Source organism: Amblyomma maculatum, chromosome 1 (assembly GCF_055883805.1).
Source record: "Amblyomma maculatum isolate TAMU_Amacu chromosome 1, ASM5588380v1, whole genome shotgun sequence".
NCBI lineage: Eukaryota > Metazoa > Arthropoda > Arachnida > Ixodida > Ixodidae > Amblyomma > Amblyomma maculatum.
Window position 1 is genome coordinate 149,364,120 of NC_139344.1, and position 19,890 is coordinate 149,384,009.

Genomic DNA, 19,890 nt, shown 5'->3' on the forward strand with positions numbered 1-19,890 from the left:
GCCGGACATCGAACGACCCCCCCCCCCCCCCCCCTTTTGTCATGTTTCGGTGATGACCTCCGGTGAATACCGAGCGCGTGACACATAGCCTATTATTGTTATTTGTTTTGATTTCAGCTGATTCACCTAACTGGTAAAGACGACTAATCTATTGTTAATCTCCGATGCTGTTGTCTGTGAGCGAACATAAGCAATTTAAATGAAGTCCATAGCTAAACATGTTACGTTCAGTATGGAGCGCACCTTTACGTCCCGACATGTCGAGCCCACAAAGTATTTGGCCTTTGTTGTCCCTAGGGGAGCTTGTTCAGAGAACGTCTTAGTCGCGATGCCCTCTAAGAACGAGGTCTACTGAGTTCTAGACTACTGTGGGCGCAACCTTTAAGTAATCTTTGAAAGCGAAGCTGTCGTCGTGGGCGCATCGTATGCCTCACCGTCGGTAAGGAACGCGTAGCAAGCGCACCCGTGTTCTTCCCGACGGGGTGGCGTAGTGGTTACGGAGCTCGACTCCCAAGGACGCGGGATCGAATCCAGGCTTCGGCGGCAGCTTTTCGGAGGAGGAGAAAAGCAAGGCGCCCGTGTGCTGTGCGATGTCAGTGCACGTTAAAGTTCCCCAAGTGGTCGAAATTTCCGGAGTACTCCACTACGGCGTCTTACATAGCCTGAGTTGCTTTGGGACGTTAAACCCCACAAACAAACCGCACCCGTGATCTCACAGTGTATCTCTCAACCGGGCGCCGAGGAAAGAAGAAATAAGCACGAACATCGACTAAATGCTTACGGCTAGCTTTAGTGCTTATCGCGTTTCTCGTTTGCGTTCATGCGCCGCAGCTGAGTGTAAACGCCAACGAGGGAGAGACAAACGCGAACGCTAGTTGGTCAAAAAACAACTTGCTGGTAAGACGGCCGACTACCGTTTTCGCCTCTGTTCACAAGATGCAGCTGTATAGTCATACCTCAACCACGGGCGGTTGGCAGGCCTCTGCATTTTGCTTTCCTCCTTCCCACAGTCGCAGCAACAACCTAGCGGCCTTTTAAACAATGTTTTCCTCCAAAATACTTTCCAGGTCGTCATCTGGATTCAGATTGTTTGTTGCGGTAATGTATCAACATTACACTGTGGTGTTAGTGAAAGGGTGGAAATAGTGAAATAGTGAGAAATAATGACTACACTTTGTCAGAGTACCCAGGTTCGAACCCGACAGCCGGCAGCTGCGTTTAGATGAAGTCGATATGGTGAGGCGTCCGTGTGCGAGGTCAGTGCCCGTTTAACGATCCCCAGGTTGTCGAAATTACCCCGTAGCCCTCCACTGTGACACCTCTTTCTCTCGCCACCTTGCAACAACCTATGTGGCCGGCGCTACCACGCCACAATCTACCCCTGTCTCCGCCGCCACGGTGCGCGCCTCCTCCCCCACTGCAGCGGAAGAAAGAGCGATAGCACTGGCCATCGCTGACCCGCGTGCGCGTACAGTCCTCAGTGAAACGCTGCTGTTTAACGGTCATGTTTAATAATCAGAAAAGACGTCATAATGACGTCACATCCAGTGATGACGTCACCAGGCGCGTTTACAAACAAAGGGGGCACTCGCGGCGTCGCAGCCGACTGGGGGTGAAAAATAGGGTTAGCGCCCATAGGAATACATGGAACCGAAATATTTCTAAGCAGTTTTCTCATTTCACAGGGCACCTCTGATATCGTTATTCAGTACAAAGCAACTATGGACATCCTAGAACAGATCACAAAAGTATGAAATCTCATTAACGAGGTGAAGTATTTTTAAAATACCGCGAAACGTTTGGGGGTGCAAGTTGGGAGGGCGACCCGTAGAAATACATGTAAACACAACTTACCGGAACATTTTTCCCATTTCACAGTGCATCAGAAATGATGGCCGGTCGTTAAACGTTGACCAGCGCTTTGAAGAAGTGTGTGATAAAGTAGGGTGCGTCATTACGGAGGCAGTCTACTTTTACAACTCCCCGAATAACCTGTGTTATGAATCCAGACACCGCCAAAAGGCAAGCTGGGTGTAGCGAATCGCGCAGTTTTGCTTACAGTCTGATATGCTGCCCCTTAGGGTAAATAAGCTTGATAATACTGTCGCTCCAGTGATACGCCCGAGACAGCATTACATTTAAAAAGCAGCTATCAAACGCCATACGACTATATGAACCGAACGCGATTCGCGCATTGCTGCAGACGACAGCGTAGCTGGCGATACCCAACGCGGCCGCCTCCAGCTCCGGAGCGTCTGCTAGCGACAGCGGGTGGTGCATGGTCGTCTGCAACTGTGCGCGGTCAGTTCATCGTGCTGTGAGCGGTCGCGCAAGTCGTCAGACTTGCATTACTTGCAAGAGAATGTAGTGTGTCATGCAACATGACGTCGGGGCATCGTACAAGACGTTCGCCAAAAAATGAGAAGTATTCAACGCTGCTGAACCGAGCAAAATGTTGCGGTAAGTTGTGGTTACTTGTATTTCTATGGGTCGCTCTCTCAACTCGCTCCCCGATACGTTTCGCGGTGTTTTAAAAAATACTTCGCCTCGGTAATGAGATTTCATATACCCAACTTCTCCGTGAGAGAAGAGGGACGGAAGGCGTAAAAAACCAAGAGCGAAAGGGGCGCATCAGGAGGGAAGCTCTCGATTAATATCATCGTCGTGGGTTAATATCATCCCCTTGGGTTATTCGCCTGCATTCGCTACACGACAACGCCACTCGCTGACAATAACACTATTACTTACGAGAAATAATTGCTTCAAGTTTTCCTTTTTTTTTTTCTAGAAGTATCAATAAGTGGAACAATCTAACTAACGACATTGTAACCCAAGGCTCAGTGCTATTATTTGAATCTCATTTGTGTTTATGTGGCGCTTGATCTTATTCTATTTATTTTTTCAGTTACAGTTGTGTCTTTGTGTTGCGTCGCATTTCAGCTGATGCTTGTGTGTGCACGTAGCGAGTGACCTCATGCGTCTCACATTATGTACCGGTGCATTTTGTATACTTCGTTTTTTAATTTCTGTCAGTATCCACCCTGGCAAGGCCTTGGAAACAAGACCACGGTATAAATTAATCATTTATTATTTTGTTAATAATTTAATTAATTATATAGTTAATAAGATATAACATTGCTCTGCACATGGGCTGCTTTTCAATTTTCCGTCATTGACGAAGAGACATCAACAAATTGAAGGTAAACAGAACTTTCTCAAAAATTTAATGCCACATGGATGCACTGAAGAAGATGGCAGTGAAAATTACTCGCTTATTGCAATACGATCTCTGACAGTTTCTTTTTTCGCCACCAGGCTTAGGCCAGCCAGCGGACAAGCCAGCCAGGACCCTTGAGGAGTCGCGATGCGATCACACGGCGTATCAATTATTGCGTCCCCGTATGTGCCTCTCGCTCTCCAGTATTTGTTGATCGCATTTCCGGTCAGCGAGTTTTATCTGCGCTTCATCGTGGGCTTCGTCCCTGCACCAAATTTCATCCCTAGGAGAACGGAGCACAATAACGGCACTAAAGAATCCGGTGACCTGGAGTCGCAAACAAAACTGTTGCTTAGGCTCCGAAAGTTCACCGTAAAAGAAGTACAATTATACGTTTATGTGTATATTATGCGTATTATACAAGTCATAGATGAATGAGACCCAATGCAAATAAGACAAACTAAAGCCAAACCGCTTTAAACTATCCTAAGGAGGCTAAGGTAATCGCTAATAAAATCAGGACAACTTTAGACTGCAATAAAGCAAAAGATCAAGCAGGTTTTGGGAAAGGGTACACTCTACTATTGTTCATATCCATGCCGTAAACCAGTTTATAGAATTCTAAGAATACAACCAGCCCTCATACATAACATTCACTGATTATGATAAAAAGCATTTGACTCAGTCGAAACCTCGGCGGTCATGAAGGCATTGCGAAATCAGGCTGTAGACGAGCCGCATATAAAAGTACTGGAAGTAATATATAGTGGCTGCACAGCAACCATAGTTCTGCATAAAGTGAAAAAATTTCTATAAAACAAAGGTGCTAGGCAAGGAGACACGATCTCCCCAGTACTATTCACTGCTTGCTTAGAGGAAGTAGTCAAAGATTTGGAACGGGAGCAGTTAGGGAGAAGGGTAGATGGAGAATACCTCAGTAATCTGTGATTTGCTGATGATATTGCCTTGCTAAGTAACTCGGGAGATGGACTGCAAATAATGATTGATGACCTAGACAGGAAAAGTAGAAAGGTAGACTTGAAAATCAAAATACAGAAGACTAAGGTAATGTTCAACAGCCTTGGGAAGGATCAGCAGTTTACGTTAGGTAGCGAAGCACTGCAAGTAGTAGGCGATATGTCTACTTAGGACAGGTAGTAACCGCAGATCCGGACCATGAAAGGGAAATTACAAGGAGATTAAGATTGGCATGGAGCGAATTTGGCAAGCACTCGCAGATTATGACTGCTGAAACTCTCACCTTACCCTGACCTGGGAGAGGGAAACCACGTATAGATCTAAAGTTTTGGATCTGCTACAGTAAAGGATCTATATAAAGCACGAAGAGAATAGATGAGAGTGGGCATCCTTGCCGTATTCCACGTGTAACAACTATCGGATCAGGGACCGTTTAAAAGATTTTGATTTTTCCTAATAATCTACAAAACTCAGGTACATTTCTCTGGGACACTTATTGGTCTGACAACAACTCAGTCATGTACAGTCGTGAGCGAAAGTGGTATACAAGACTCAGCCGGGAACGGAGCTCGGGAAAACGGCATAATAATGCCATATAGCGACAGGGACAGCGACTGTCACATGTCAATGTGGATAAAATGGGGCACCGCCACTATTGTCTCGATCCCAGATAGCTGTTGTTAGATAAAGTCGCAATGCAGTTTTCCCGAGCTCCGCCACCGGTTGAGTGTTGTATACCACTTTTGCTCACGACATACACTGAATATATATATATATATATATATCATACAGGAACTTTGCAACAATAACACTTGCGTAGCCGTATTTATGGATTCAGACATCATACCATTAAAAAATACTTCCCTCCCTTCCAAGTATATGTAAGGATAGGCGCAGCCACTCTTCAGAGGAATTCTTCCTCCCCCAGTGTTGTCAGTTCTTCATTTAAATTTGTGTAGAACATTGTTCTTATCCCATACAGCATTGGAAGCATGACTTTATGCGTCTGTCCCCGCAAAACATCCAGGACCCTCCAATTTCTAAGTACATACATGACTATGTACCGAATAAAAAAATGTTTAAAAACCCGCTAGCTCATCTATAGGGTCGAAGACGTGATCGCACGGAACGCATTTTGCTATACTAAAATAAATTGGATTGTTTATATCGCAGCACATGTGCTGTTCAATCACGGACAAGTTAAATTTTGCGAGTGCAGTGATTTCTAAAAGAGGCACAGGGCATTTAGGCTAAGCTGACACAAACAAGGTGTGGCAGCCATGCAGACAGAGCAAGCCCTTGTAGCAACAAACTAACGCGAAATCCCTCGGAGCTACAACTTGCAAGCTCTGCAAAGCAGCGCAAATGCCTTGAAACCACGAGGAGCGGCTGCGCGAGCGCTTGGCGTGAGAAAGCGCGTGCGCTCGCTTCTCTTGCATCGGTGGCGTGATAGCCAGACCACGTGACCGTATATATAGCGCTGCAAATGCTCTCGCTTTTCAAAGCGGTGTTAGCTCCCCGTTGGTTGGTTGGTTCACAGGAAGGGAAATGCGCAGTATCTGTCACACTTGCTCTGTGGACACCTGAACCGCGCCGTAAGGGAAGGGAGGAAAGTGGAAAGAGAGAAAGGGGAGCCGTAGTGGAGGGCTACGGAGTAATTTCGACCACCTGGGGATTTTAACGTGCGCTGACATCGCACAGCACACGGACGCCACTTCGTTTCGCCTCCATCGAAACGCAGCCGCCGTGGTCGGGTTCGAACCCGGGAACTCCGGCACAGTAGTCGGGCGTCTTACCATTGCGCCACCCCGGCGGGGCGAGTTCCCGGCCCTCCGTGGCCGTTTTCGGCGGAGGCTCCTTTGCCACCGGCGTTTTGGTATCTGTTATGCGTGCCGTCACTGCACCCGCCAACGTTTCGATGGCGACTGTTGCGACTAGCGAGGCGCTTTTTTCCGTTTGTTTCTTACTTTTCATTTCTCATTGTTCGCGCGAGGTGGTCGCTCAACTAGAGCTGGCTGGCAGACCCGTGCATTTTCTTTTCTCGGTTTAAGCCAAAATTTGCGGCGCCACATGACCTAGGCATTTGCAGTGCGAAGAGCAAAGCTTATACTCTAATCACTACGTGTTTGATTTATGCGACTCATCCGCAGTGGAGTAAGTGCACAAGTATTCCAAGGGAGCCGCGCTACAGCGGTGGCAACGGCTATATATGCAGCCGTGGGGGAAAACTTATTTGCTTTAACTGTAGTCATCACTCCTAGCAGGAACTCGATACGGGTCCGCTATTCTTAAGGAGCATTCACTCTTGTTCATTTATCTGACAGCCTATTACTTACGTGAGCTGCAAGCTTTGTCACGGCACTGGGGCGCTGGCGCGAAGCATCCTTTTATTTTTTTTACTTATTTATTATTTTTTTTTAGCGGCCTTCGGAAGGGCGCTCTCGTTTCTGTGTTGAAAATAGCCAGAATTCTCAAGTGCAGCATCTCGCTGGAGATCAGCGCGTCACTTCGCTTGTTGCATCCAAGTATTCATTGCGTATACCGTAGCCGAGAACAGCGACGAGCGGTGTAACGAGCACCGTTGATAAGCCTGAGGGATCTGGCAGGGGAATGTGGCGGTGCGTGCCGTCGTGAAAAGAGTGTGCAAACCAGACACAGCGCAGGTATTTGTAGCAGCGTGGTGCAAATATAATGAAATGATTAGCGGGCGAAACGAATTCTGGATAAACCTGATGCTTAATCCTCTGTGGCTTCTCTAGTAAAGACCAAATTGTAAAATGTAAATACTGAAATAGACAAAATGCTGCCTTGAGATATGGCACATCCGATTACAGGCGAGTGTGCTTAATACGCGGTGTTTTATGAAAAAAAAAAAAAAGTTGAGCTTTTTAACGCTGCTGAACTCGAAAAGATTATATACATGAAGATGGATTGAATCAACCCTTAAGGGGCTGGTTCTTTTGTCCCTGGGACACCATGGGCGAAAAACACAAAACAGAAAATAGCAAACTGGCCTCGGGCCGGGCCTGTAGCGTGAACGCACAAAGCATGAATACTGCAGGCGCGTCTAGGCATTCCCCAACCACGGAGGAGGATTGTAAGAAGTGAAGGAGGAGTTCAACTTCGAGAGACACGTGGCAATGTTTTTGTGAACTATACTTTTAAAAGAATTTTATTTTCCATATTATTCTACAAAACTAAAATACCTTGTTTTTTACACTTACTGGTCTGACAAGCACTCAGTCATGTACATACACTGAATATATATCTCATACAGGTTCTTTGCAACAATAACACTTGTGTAGCCTTCTTACTCTATGGATTCGGACGAATCCCGGCAATTCACAGGACAGTGTTTAAAAAGCTGCTAGCTCATCTATAGTGCCCAAGACGTGATCTCGCAGAAAAGCGTTTGCCATACTAAGAAATATTGGATAGTCTATATCGCAGCACATGCCATTTCAAACGTGGACCACTTGTGAATGCGGTGATTTCTAAAAGAGGCACAGGGCTAACCCATCGCGGTATCCTGTATTGGTAGAGAATATTCCGTAACAATTCCATATATTCCGCTACCATTTCATGTCTACATAAAATATTGAAATGGTTTATAGAAAAGGCGCAGTACCTGTCAGGCTTGTCAGCGGACAGCTGAACCGAGCCGTAATAGCAGGGAAGTAGGTTGCAGAGAACGCGGAAAGAGAAAAAGAGGTGCCGTAGTGGAGGGTCACGCAGTAATTTCGACCACCCGGGGATTTTAGTGCTGCCGCACTACTGGCCGCATTATCGCAAATGTAGGCCGTCATAGCACCCGCCACCGCTTCGGTGGTGGACGACGGCTCATGCGACGCGCGCTCTCCCTCTTTTTCTTTTTTCTCTATTTTCTCTTGTGTCCACACGAGGCAGCGGAGGTGGATCAGCTACAGAGCCAGTAGCAGGCCCGTGCATTTTCTTTTCCTTCTTCCTACAGTCACAACAAGAACATCCCGATGTCTGAAGCCGATTTAAACTTTTACCTTTCCGAGAGACTTCAGGTGTCCACAGAAACAAGTCTGACAGATACTGCGCCTTTCCGCTCGTGTAAATCAATTGTAGAACACCGGTAAACACTGACGCGTTCAACAGAACGCTGCTAGTGTTCAACAAGGGGCGCGCGGTATTTATTAATTGAGACACATCAAGCACAGTCTTGTCAAAACGCCCTACCGCTGCACCATATTCCATGACTGACTAAGTTAAACTGTCGGTATTTTTTTAATCTGCACTGACATAGTACAGCAGACGGATCCCTTCCCGTTTCGATCCACCGAAACGCAGCCGCGGCAGTCGGCCTCGAACCTGGGTACTCTGGTACGTTATAGTCACGCTTACCTCGATTACGGCAGAGTCAGATATTGCTAAATCCCTAATCCGTAGGTTCAGAGCTTAGCAAAATCGTCTAGCGCTTGTGTGTCACCTCCGTGTAGACGTCCACCGAGGATTGCGGCAGATGCTCCGCTTTTCGTTTCCTAAATACAAACCAACAGAAGCCTTTCTCGGCTATGTCGGCAAGGTCGTGTCCGCAAAGTGTGTCCGCAGCCGTTGTGTCGTTCTCAGAAGAGTTCTAACGAATGGTTGTGATCGATAGAGGATGATATGAGGATGAGCAAAAGGTAACGCTAGCGCAGCACGGAGCGATCGGACGCGTGGCGTACCGGCTCCGTCGATGTTCGGCTGGAACCGTGAAACTCTTGACCTAACTCCTTGGAAAACTGCGCATCTGCATCCTTGAAGGTAGCATGATCCTGGAGACACCGATCGCATCCAGGTACACTGAACTTTCGGCCATTTAGAGCGACTCTTCTTACCAACACGTAGCGGATGAGCTATAGGCAACCGCTGCGGCTCCTCCGCCGCTGGCCGTAGACGCGCGCCAGAGGACGGCCAATCCACTATTTCGGCGGAGCAAGCTGGCCTTTTTCAAGATGTCGTCAACCGGCGTCGTCGCCAGCAAAGCGCACGAGGAGCGGCCACGCCAAAGAGTCCTCTGAACAACGCAGACACGGGAGGCGCCGCGCTCCGTCTTCGAAAGCAATCCAGATTTCGTGCCCGTACTTTTCAAGTGGTCGGAAAAACCGACGGTCAGGATGAATCATGACGACTTCGTGATCGTGATCAAGCCATGTACGCACTACAGTGCACCTTCAAGACAGCGTTTCAGCAGGATGAGCTCGGCGCTGTCATTTCTCAATACATCGGTAGGAAAGAGACAGAACAAGGGTAGAGTGGAGGGGGGAGGCCTCAGTTCGGTGGTCGAGTCGATGTTTCGACAAGTGGACTTGTCTTCGTCTAGGCAGAGCTATCATCACTGGCAGTGGTTTAAATGCGCTTTTGCTTCCGAAGAAGCTGGGGACGGAGAGGGAGAAGGGCGGGTGAGAAGAAAGGAGGTCAAGGAGTGAAAAAAAAAAATGAATGTTTCTTCAGCATATATTTTTCAGGCTGGAAACGGTGATCATGTGGCCTGAAAGAAAAAATAAAAAGGGGCAGCAGTAGGAAAAGCCGTAATGCGGGGTGGTTATTTAGTGGATGGATACCTCTTAGGTGCATGAGACTGGGTAGACTAGGGGTTGTGGGTTGGTCCCCTCCCACTGCGGTGGTTGTGGACGTGGGAAATCAAGAAGAGGACGCTCGGTGCCTTGCACTCGCCGTACCGTAATCGCGCTGAGCACTTGCTGGTAACACAAGGTCCAGTGGGCTCACAAAACGAGATTAGACCCAAAACTAAAAAAACGTGACGGAGCGCAGCAAAACAACGACCGAGCAGGAGCACCTCTTCTTCTTCGTTTTTATTTCCCGCATCTTGTCTAAGCACGTGCTTCGAAGGCCCACATGCTGTCACGTGTACGCTGCAAGCAGCTGAAATTTATATTCACATTCACACATCTTTCCCTTCACAGTAGAGTTGAGACGTCCACCTTAAGAGAGCCAGTTGCAGCCGTTATGCTCTCCTGTAAACCATTTAGTCACTGCGAAGAATTGTGGCTAGCTCGTGATTTCCATGCAACGCCTGTGGGTACCGGCGCCTCGCGCTGCAGATCGAGACAGTCTGCACGTGAAATAAAATAAGCAAAATGATTCCGCGTGGTTCTTACAGCTATAGTTACTTTAGAAAGTAATCGACAATATTTATATTGCTTCCTGCTCAGTTCCTGTGTCGAAGACCTGAATTAACAAACTAAGTGGTTCTATTGCTGTTTATATGTCCGTTGGTTAATATGAACCAAATGTGCAGTTAGGTCGTTGTAATCACACTCACAATCTAGAGCAGCTTTTCCTGTTCGGTAGTGTGGCACGGAAAAAACGGCTGCCGTGATAAGCTGGATTTGATTGGCAATCAGCGAACTAAGAAAAGTGTTAGCCGAGCTGTGCGGACGTGCGCCGCATGGGCTCTGGCCTCGCGACCTTTTTGTGAAGTTCTGTGACTCCGATGTGCCAGGACAACAACGCTCGTATTACGCGATAAGGAAGGCGACGCAAGGACGGATACGTTACCCAAAGGGGTGAGTTGGCCAGCTGGCCCTGTGATTTGATTATTGTGCGTCCACGCCGCCATTCTTGCCTCGCGTCGCTGAGAGGACACTTGCGCGTCCGGCGCTCGCCGGCGCGTTCTCGCTATGCCAGGAGCCAAGCGGCTGAAGCCTTTTACGTTTTTCGGCCGTGTGCCGCAAGGCACTACAACGTTAGAACTGACGAAGATCCTAGTGAAACGTTTTCGAAAACGGAGCTTGGTAGCGTTCAAGATTTCACAGGCGGGAAGTTCGAGATTTTCCTGAAGACTCGGGCTGCTGTTGAGAGATTCCTGAAGGATCCCGTGGTAGATGTTAAGGGAACTGCGGTGACTTTTGTGTATCGGGGCCCGCACGCGAAGCTAGTGCGCGTCTTTGGATGCTCATCGGAACACCATGACATCGAGTTGGCAAGTGCACTGCAGCCCTATGCAAAAATTGTCAGCGTTGCTCGCGAGACCGTCCCCAGTTTCTCGATCGTCACCACGGGGATCCGACGGATCAAGATAGAGATGAAGTCTGAGATTCCGAAATTCCTGGATGTGATTGATACAACCATCCAGTGCGAGTATGAAGGAGTCAAGAGGGTATGTCGCAAGTGCGGATACGAAGGTCACATTGGCGCGAGTTGCAACACGCCACAGAGCGAGCGTTGCGGCGCGTATGGGCATGAAATGTGTGATGCCGTGTGCCCTAAGTGTGGTGAGGACCACGCTGTAAAGGCATGTAAGAAGAGGACATTTGCGTCTGTGTTAGGGAATGAATACGTTAATGAACAGCCAGCACTCGCGCTGGCAACCCCTGAGAGTCCGAAAGAAACAGAGACGCGTCTACAAACGCCATCACCGAGGAAGATAGCAAGGAGGCGACGGCTGCGGCCGCACCATCTGAAGAGTACAAGCAAGCAGAAGTTGTCTATGAAGATCACGAGGTGCCCCCAACGTCCGCTGCCGGGAATGCGGTTACAGACATTGCCGCATCCTCTACGGCGCCCGAACAGAACCCCGAAAAGAAAACTGAAACTGGACACTGCCAGGTGCCCTCAGTGGCCGCCACGGTAGAGGAACAAGAGTGTGCAGCCGGCGTCGCTGCCGCATCAAAAGACAGATTGGTTGAAACTGAAGAAGATGAAGAGAGGGACATGGATACGACCACAGCGCGCCTCAAACGCAAGCGCAGTCCCAGAAAGAAGAAAACCAAAAAATTAGCGCCATCGACATCATCGGAATCTTCCGCCGACGCGCCGTTGACGAAGAGTGCGTTTCTGCACTGAAACAGAAATGCCGAGCCAACCTCCCTGTCACATTTGCAACACAACGAATTGTGATTGCTACTCGGACATCTCGGACATCTCGGACAACATCTACGACGGCGATTCCACAGCGGGGTCACCTTCCGCTTCTCCCACTGCCCGTGACACCGCATCCTCCTCATGAGGTGGTCGCGCATTCCCTCCCTTTCTTCCTTTAGCTACATCCTGGCCTTTTCCTTCGTTATCGCAACGCTAAACATTCGCGGCTTTACTAAGCTGCGAAACAATCTGAAACAATACACATAGCCCGCGCCAAAAAGATCGACATCCTCGCACTTCAAGAAACTTATATTCGCCGGCAAGAACAAATTGAAAATTTTGACCTCCGTTTCAGCACAAAAGCCTATTGGAGTTTCGGAAGGAAGGGTTCAGGGGGAGTTGCGCTCATCTTCCTAAGAGACGCCGGTCTGTCAGTCCTACGCCATGATTGGGACAACGCAGGACGCTTTGTCTCGGTTGACCTTAACAATGGCATGCGCATCATTAATGTATATGCCCCATGGCGTTTTGGACAGCGAGAATTTTTTGAGGGGCTAGAAGAAAGATTTATTGGCCCAGCCAAAATAGTGTTATTGGGCGATTTTAACTGTGTCCTCGTCAAGGAAGACCGCCGCCCTCTTCGGGGTACACCGCGGCGGCTTAGACGAGACCACAATGGCGCACAGGCCTTGCGTGATCTGGTGGAGGAGTTAGTCTTAACCGAATCTTGGCGCGCATTCCAACCTGGTCGCGCCGGCATGACCTGGTCTGGCCGTGGTCTCGAAAGCCGTATTGACCGCGTCTATGTCTCTGCTAGCGTAGCTGGTTCCCTGCACTCTATGTGGATATTCCCCAATGTCCTAAGTGATCACAGGCTGCTTATCACGCGCTTGTATGCGGCTGATATTACTCCACGAGAAAAGGGTTGCTGGAAATTAAACACGCGACTTCTGGATGACGAGCGTGTTCAGCAGGAAGTCGTCAAAGTTATAAAGCGTTACGTCTCCTCTAACATGGATGCAGAAAGCTGGGATAATATGAAAACCTCCATCAAGATTTGCCTCCAAGAGTGGGGGAAGAAGATGGCGCGGCAAGAGAGAGAAGAAATCCGAATAGTCTCAGATGCCATCATCGCGCTATCGGCCCCATTTTCTCAGGAACCAAGCATCCCCGCGGCGTTGGCCACCCTGCGTAAGGAGCTCCATCGTCTTCTAAATCGGCGCTGGGACAGACTTCGCGCAACAGCACGCGCTGAACGATGGGAAACCGAGGCATGGTGTTCGCGTCATCTGTTACGCCGTCGCCTTGTCAGAAAGAACGAAACCCTCTCTGCAGTCGAAGATCCTCTCACCGGCCATGTTGTTACGAACCCTGAGCAGGTATTGAGTTTAGCACGCGATTTCTACATCGAACTTTATGCTGCTGAGCCCTGCACCCCCACATCGTTCCAGCTGCAGGCAGCAACTGACGCACCTAACCTGGACGACATATGGCTGTCGTCTGAAGAGCTACACATAGCCCTAAAACAGATGAAGCCAAACAGAAGCCCGGGTATAGACGGACTCCTGCCAGCCTTTTACATAAAGTTTTGGCCGTCGCTAAAGACTGGCTTCACCAACTTAGCAAACGACGCCCTAGAGCGAGGGGCACAAACTCCAAGTATGAACGAAGGCCTCATCACACTCCTGTGCAAGGACACCTCCAGGAGCAGCGACCTTAAAGCTTGGAGGCCAATAACCCTTTTAAATACGGACTACAAGGCAAGTGCCAAATGTCTCTCCTTACCTGTGACGCCTGCTCTATCGTCAATAGTAGGCCCGCACCAGGCTTGCTGTGTCCCAGGCCGCTCGGTCGAACTCCATGGCATGGCTCTGAGAGACCTTGTGACATGGATGATATTCGCGCAGCCTCAATGGCTTTCTTTGCTCCCTGGACCAAGAAAAAGCATTCGACCGCCTGAGTCACGAGTACCTGTTTAGGACACTTGAGCTCGCGCGCATTCCCGTACAATACATAAATATGTGCAAGGCGCTTTATGCCGCACCACAAGCAGCAGTCATTGTACAGAGGCGCATCTCAATGCCCTTCCCTGTGGAAAGGGGTGTCCGACAAGGTTGCCCCCTCTCCCCGTTGCTCTGTGTCATAGCGATTGAACCCCTCCTGCAAAGGATTGTTACAGATGGCGGCATCCGCAAAACACCATTGCCAGCGGGCCCTCCCTGCACTCCAGTGTCCGCCTACGCGGATGACGTTTCAGTGGTGGCGCCAGACACAACATCAGTGGAGAGACTACTTGAACTAACTACGGAGTACTGCCAAGCGAGTGGGGCTCGCCACAATCACAAGAAGTCCACTGTTATGGCCTTGGATAAGACCCCCTCCCCTACCACTATCCAATCGATCTCTGTTACTCGCGAGACACGAATCCTCGGATATTTCTTCGATTCCGCTGGACCAGCGCCTAGAAATTGGAATAGGGCTGAAGAGCAACTAAGCATCAAAACCCACAATCTTTGTGCTCTAAAATGTCCCCTGACTGCGCAGGCCACCATCATCAAGACAGTGCTGATTTCTACCCTCAGCTTTGTGGCCAGCATTCTTGACATACCCCCATACAAGAAAAAACGGCTCCAGAAACACATATACCGCTTTTTGTGGCAGGGAGCCCCCGATAAGGTAAAGCGAGCTATTGTCTGCCTGCCCAGATTCAAAGGTGGCCTGGGACTGCCCGATTTGGATATTCTCACAAGGGCACTGCACATCAAATGGACATTCAGAGACGTCGAATGAGACATGCCACTAACAAAAACGATGGCTTCGTACTATCTGTCGACACGGCTGCGAACATTCACTGAGAAGGCCCTACACCACAACACACCGCATGCAGGGCCACCCCTATCATTTTACCGAACCGCAGCCACAGACTTGTACCTGAAAGAAAACTCGTCTGACGTTGACCCACGAACCATGCACCTGAAAGACATTATCAATATGATCACCCCTCCGCTTCCTGCCCGCCTATTAAGCTACATGTTAAGTGCAGAAAGACCCAGTTGGCAGTACATAACCGCCCACTTCCTCGATGTACGCCGAGCCTCCCTGATGTGGAGGTTCGAAAGAGGCATCTTACCAATCAGAAGGCGTGCGTTCGTCCCTGCGACGTCGGTAATTATTGACCTGTGTCCCTTCTGCTTGGCCCGAGAGACAGCGGAGCACATCTTTCTGGACTGCCTAATTCCCGCAGCACTCCTAGAGCGTCTGAGAGATATATTCGGCCTCCCCGGGACCATATACCCCACCGTGTGCTACTTCAACCCGCTTCCAAAGGAAGGGCGCAAGCAGTTTGTCCTGACACTGGTAGAGGTCAACTATCGGGTGTGGTTGGCCCGCTGCAAAGCGGCCTACTCGAACAAGACTCCGAGCCGTCATCATGGCGTAACATGCGGTCATGTTTAGTAATCAGAAGAGACGTCATAATTACGTCACATCTGGTGATGACGTCACCAGGCGATACACGCACATAGACCAACACCGATCTGTGACGTAAGCGCGATGCGATGGCGCTTCTGTCGCCAGGCTGGGCAGATTGGGGGTGAAAACTAGGCTTAGCGCCCATAGGAATACATGGACATGAAAAATTTCAAAGCAATTTTCTAATTTCACGGCGCACCTATGATCTCGTTATTCGGTACAGAGCAACCATGAACATCCTAGAATAAGTAGAGTGCACATTTTGGCAGCGTAAAATTAAAGACAGGGCTAAAGGAGAAAGACGTTCTACGTTAACCATCATAGAATAGATCCCGAAAGTAATATTACGTATATGCCACCGAAGACGACGATAGAAAATATTAGGCCGCGACTTTTTAACTGCACACTCTGCTCTTATTGACTGTTCTTCTGGACTGCTTCATCTACACCTGCCGCTCTGTCCTGACGAACAAGCTCATGAAACTTCAATGCTCCGTCTTCGCTCCGCTGCATTCACTCGCCTGCCACCTGAAGCCGCTGTGTATGTGCTCATGTCACTTTTTCCCTCCCTTCCTGATGGCGACTACTTTGTTTCCCCTTTAACCAATGTTACTCTGCAGCGTAGCATAGCTCTCCCTCATAATATAGTGCACGTAGCCAATAATCATACTTATATTCCCGTCCTGAACTTAAGCTGTTCTGTACACGTTCTTCCTGAGGGCATTTCTCTCGCCGAACTGACCCCACTCTCTGACTTTATAGTGTCGGCACCTTTACCTGAGGATCGACACGACCTGCAGAGTCCCCGCCTACGGAGGCCCGCATATCAGGAACGGTAGCTCCTGACTTGTGTCCTGATCGTTCTCAAGCACTTACGCACCTTCTGACTACGTAGAGTGATATTTTAGATTTTGGTAACCGACCCTTGGGACAAACATCCCTCGTTACTCATCGCATCGATACAGGAGACACCAGACCAATTCACAGAAGACTTTACCGAGTCGCCATTTCTGAACGTCGCGTCATACAAGAAGTAGACAAGATGTTGGTAAGAAATATTATAGAGCCTTCGAGCAGCCCCTGGGCGTCACCTGTAGTGCTTGTTAAAAAGAAGGACATTACCTGGAGGTTCTGCGTTGATTTCCATCTCAACAAAGTTACAAAGAAGGACGTTTACCCACTTCCCAGGATAGATGATGCCCTCGACTGCTTGCACGGTGCCAGCTATTTCTCTTCGATTTATCTTCGTTCCGGCAGATCGCGGTCGACGAACGGGACCGAGAGAAGACCGCCTTCGTCACACCCGATGGCCTGTACCAATTCAAGGTGATGCCTTTTGGCCTGTGTAATGCGCCTGCTACATTCGAGCGTATGATGGACTCTCTTTTACGTGGTTTCAAATGGACGACGTGCTTATGTTATTTCGATGACGTCATTGTCTTTTCTTCGACCTTTGAGAGCCACCTTCACCCCCTTGATGCCATTCTTGGAGTCTTCCGAAGAGCTGGCCTTCAGCTGAATTCAAAGAAGTGTAGCTTCGGCCGACGTGAACTCAAAGTGCTCGGACACCTGGTCGATGCCCGCGGCGTTCAACCCGACCCCAACAAAATTCGTGCTGTAAGTGAATTTCCTACACACCATTGTACCAGTGACGTTCGTAGTTTTCTTGGCCTTTGCTCGTATTTTCGGCGGTTTGTCCCAACTTTGCGGACACGGCTGGTCCACTCACACTTCTTCTGAAGAACGACGTTCCATTCTGCTGGGGCCAAGAACAATCTCAAGCCTTTTCTGCGCTCATCGCAGCCCTCACCAACCCGCCCGTCCTGGCACACTTCAACCCCTCAGCACGAATGGAGGTACGCAACGACGCCAGTGGCCACGGTATTGGCGCCATTCTCGCCCAACAGCAGACGGGCCGCACTCGCGTCATTGCTTATGCCAGTCACCTCCTTTCAGCGGCTGAGCGGAATTATTCGATCACAGAACGTGAGTGTTTAGCCCTCGTGTGGGCGATTACAAAGTTTCGCCCTTACTTTTTTGGCCGCCCGTTCTCCGTCATCACCGACCACCACGCCTTATGTTGGCTTTCTACGCTGAAGGACCCTATGGTCGTCTGGGGCGTTGGGCGCTGCGTCTTCAGGAACACACTTTTTCTGTCCTTCACAAGTCCGGCCGGCTACACACTGATGCCGATTGCCTGTCCCGCAACCCGGTAGATCCGCCGCCTGAAAGCGAGTGTGACAATGATACCTGTGTGCTGTCCATCTCTGACCTTTAAACATTCGTCATGAGCAGCGTTTAGATCCCAAGCTTTGCGCCATTATCAACCGCCTCAGCACTGATCACCCTGACGCCACTCTTGCTTTCTTTGTGCTCCACAACGGCACTTTATATCGGCAGAATATGCGACCACATGGCGCTGAGCTTCTGTTCGTAGTACCCGAACACCTGCGTGCCACCGTTCTTCAGGAGCTGCATGACGCGCCCACTGCGGGTCATCTTGGCGTGTCTTGTACTTACGACAGCGTCCGCCGGCGCTTCTTTTGGCCAGGCCTCTACCGCTCTGTTCGTCGTTACGTGGCTTCTTGTGAAAGGTACCAGCGGCGGAAGAAGCCCTCGGTTGTGCCTGCTGGATCCCTACAGCCGATCGACATCCCAATAGACCCATTTTACTGAGTTGGCCTTGATCTCCTCGATCCTTTCCCACTCTCTGCGTCGGGGAATAAATGGATTGCGGTGGCTACGGAGTATACCAGGCGCTATGCCGTTACACGAGCGATACCCACCAGCTGTGCAAGTGACGTGGCTGCGTTTCTCCTCCACGACGTTATCTTGCTCCACGGTGCTCCACTCCAGCTGCTTACTGACCGTGGCCGTGGCTTTCTTGCTCGAGTAGTCGAAGAAATTCTCCGATACTGCTCCATTAAGCATACTTCACCACCGTTTACCATCCACAAACGAATGGCCTCACCGAAGGCCTCAACCGCACACTCACCGACATGCTGTCAATGTATGTATCGGCCGCTGTTCACCGTGACTGGGATATTACTTTACCGTTTGTTACGTTTGCATATAATTCCTCCCGTCTCGATACAATGGGCTACTCGCCCTTTTATCTTCTGTTCGGCCGTGACCCGTCTCTCCCGTTTGACAGCGTACTGTCTCACACCACTGATGCAAGCTCCTATGTTCGTGACGCCATATCCCGAGCTGACGCCGCCCGTGTTGTTGCTCGCCGCCGACTGACTTCTTCGCAGAACTCCCAAAAACGGCGCCATGATTCTCGACATCGCGATGTCCACTACTCTCCGGACTCGCTCGTCTTGCTCTGGACTCCCGCACGTAGAATTGGGCTCTCTGAGAAGCTCTTGCCGCGGTACACAGGCCCCTACCGTGTTTTACGGCCAGTCACTTCTGTGACATACGAAGTCAGCCCTGTGCACCCACGCCAAGAGTTCGATATGCCACGTTCCGAAATCGTTCATGTCGCTCGCATGAAGCCCTACCACTCCAGCTTTAGTTCCTCGACGTAGTACGAACCGGGACGGTGCTTTTCGTGGTTGGTTGGTTGGTTGGTTGGTTGTACAGCTTTTAATTCCATCGGAAACGGGGAGTCGTGCGCCCGCGGATTAGAGGCTGGCAGGTAGCCCTTGGCTTCTTGCGGCCTCTTCCGCCAGATGGACGGTGCGGTGCTGGATCGCAGGGTCCGCGCTTCGCAGCAAGGTATCCCAGGGTCCTCTACTTGTAATATTTTGCCCTATCCCTGGAGATTGTGGGCACTCCCAAATTATGTGGTCGAGGGTCCCTCTCGCCCCACAGTGTTTGAAGAGATCATTGTCCCTAAAGTCTGGTAGCGCGTGAAACGTCCAGACCGGGTTCATGAACGTATTAGTTTGTAGCCGCCTCCACGCGACAGCTTCTCTATTATTTAGTCTAACATCTGGCGGGGGTACCAGTCTACGTCCAAATTTATAATGGTCGATGATTTCCCCGTAATTTTGCAGACGCTCGTCGTATGCCCAGTGTTCGGGGGGCTCGACGGCTACCCGGAAGTAGAGAGCTCGGGCTAGCTCGTGAGCCGCCTCGTTACCAGGGACGACAGCGTGAGCGGGTGTCCAAATTAACTGAATTTTCCTATTTATTGTTCTTTGGGTGAGGATTTTGGCCGCCTCTGGCGATATCCTCCCCTTCCCAAAATTTTGAATGGCAGTTTTGCTGTCGCTTATTATGAACTTGGCTTCTGTTCCTACGCAAGCTAGCGCTATCGCAACTTTCTCCGCAGCCTCTATGTTGCGGCCTCTGATGGCTGCCGCGGATACCGGTGCCCCTCGGCCATCGACTACCGAAGCTACCGCCGCACCTGTTCTGCCACTTGCCGCATCAACATA